The sequence below is a fragment of the Dendropsophus ebraccatus genome, chromosome 2, assembly GCF_027789765.1.
Source record: "Dendropsophus ebraccatus isolate aDenEbr1 chromosome 2, aDenEbr1.pat, whole genome shotgun sequence".
In the NCBI taxonomy this organism is placed as follows: Eukaryota; Metazoa; Chordata; class Amphibia; order Anura; family Hylidae; genus Dendropsophus; species Dendropsophus ebraccatus.
Window position 1 is genome coordinate 27105410 of NC_091455.1, and position 1936 is coordinate 27107345.

Genomic DNA, 1936 nt, shown 5'->3' on the forward strand with positions numbered 1-1936 from the left:
TGCTTAAAGGGGAAACTGTATATGATCGCCCAATTTTTTTTTTTTATATCTATAAAGGACTTTGTTCCTAAAATATTAATGTTATCTAGTGCTTTGGTTTGGTACTCTCTGTTGCTTTTTGCTTTATTCACACCCGATAGACCCTTTTAAATAAGCCAAATATATAGCACTGGGATTTCAGAAATATTGACGGAACATTATTAGACCTTAGATGGGTGTATAACAGGTTGTAACATTTCATATTCTGGATGTTAACCTGGATCCACTGCGGTTCTGCTGAACTGAGCTTACAGCAGCATAGGAACCTAGTTCACTAATACACTCATATGAATGAGGCCTTCTACTTGGTTGCTATTTCTTATGCAGCACTGCCAGACTATACTCTTATAGTGTATTACTTCCCCTTTAATGTCACTAGTGACGATACATAGAGCACTTATTACACTGAATGAATTAGATTTGGCACTATTGCACCTAAAACGCTTTTCATTTGCACTTTATCACCTAAATCACTTTGTTTCTTATTAAATGCAAATACAAAATTGAGAGAAATAATAGGAATTTAATAGCTTTTTCTTCCCCTTCATAAATTGCACTAAAATTGAAGAAAAAAAAAAATTGCCCTTGAATGTTAAAATTTCAGATTTTGCACTTGTACAATTGACTTTTGCTGCAGCCCGGCTGCTCCTTATTGCTGTGCTTTACCGTGTGATTTTTCTCATTGTCCTGCACTAGTTTAACAGCACCTGATACATTCACTGACCTCGCCGCCCCCTTGTGCAATGTAACCTATGTGCTGGTGTGTATATGTATATGAAATGTTTACTCTCCATTGCATTCCAGGTATTCTCAGCACCACCATTTCATAGAGCCCCGGTTTCCGCTGTAGGTACGCTTGGCTATCTGTGAAGTATTTCTTGTTACCTATGGTAATGTAAGTTTTCTTGGTAACTGCCTTGTGTCAGAGCATGTTGTACTGAGAGTTGTGCCTGTATTTAAAAGAGGTTATTTGCAAAGTGTTTACAGCGTAACATAGTATGATCAGACGTATTTATAGATCCAGTGTATAGTAACTATAAGAAAGTCTATAAGTGGACCATTTCCATATTTATTTAGTATATATTAGGTGTTGCTGTACGCAAACACAGCTTGCCGGATGTCTGTATGTACAGATTCAATAAAAGACCTTCTCTACATCTTTTCTGGAATGGTGACTCGTGCTTCATAGATGGTGGGGGGGTGGATGTACTTTCTGGAGATTTCCCTCTGTCCTCCCCTGACCTTTGGCATTGCTTTGTGAGTGTCTAGGTCTACACAGCAAGTCCTAGGTATGCAATCAAGAACCACCACATCACCTTAATCGCTAACACAAGATCCGTGCCCTTGCAGTGCCATCCTCTATCCATCATGTATTTTCATTGTGGGTCACAATGCAACACCATTTACTTGTATTAGTGATGTAATCATCATATATCCTTAGCCTTAGACCTGATCTTTCTGAGATGCCTGCTTGTGGAGCTGCAAATTCAGAGCTCAATGGGTTTTTCTTGTTAAGCTTATTGTCCAATCCTGCAACGGAATCTGTCAGCACCTGGGCTGATACCGAGGGGCTGGCAGTGTAGTGTTGGTGAGTGTCCCGTTGTCTTTTTTACCTTTTTTCTTTTGGCCATCGGTGCTGTCGATTTGTCACAATCTTGCCCAACACATTGGATCCAAGTGTGAAAGGGGAGTAGGCACGCCTCACCACTACTTCCTCCTTCCTTTTTTAAGTGCATATTTCTTTTAGCCTGGCCTTTTTGCTTCCTTCTGATGGAATCTTCTGGTGCACATGCGCCGAGGCTGCCAAAGGCTGCGTGCTCTGACTTAACCGTTTGCGCCTCCGCCATGGATCAGTTGGGTCTACCCGCTCCTGTGGCCGAAATCGCACCAGTGTTGT

The 1936-nt window shown here is 41.0% G+C and overlaps 1 protein-coding gene across 7 annotated transcripts in view; it reads left to right on the forward strand.

Moving 5' to 3' along the window:
• SYBU (syntabulin) overlaps positions 1–1196 on the forward strand; it is a 121232-nt gene extending 120036 nt beyond the window's left edge. For all 7 annotated transcript variants that reach the window (XM_069957180.1, XM_069957181.1, XM_069957182.1 and 4 more), the window contains one exon: positions 1–1196. This exon is cut by the window's left edge and continues 1138 nt beyond it. The gene's annotated coding sequence lies outside the window, so the exon portion shown is untranslated.
• Positions 1197–1936: the final 740 nt, after the last annotated feature.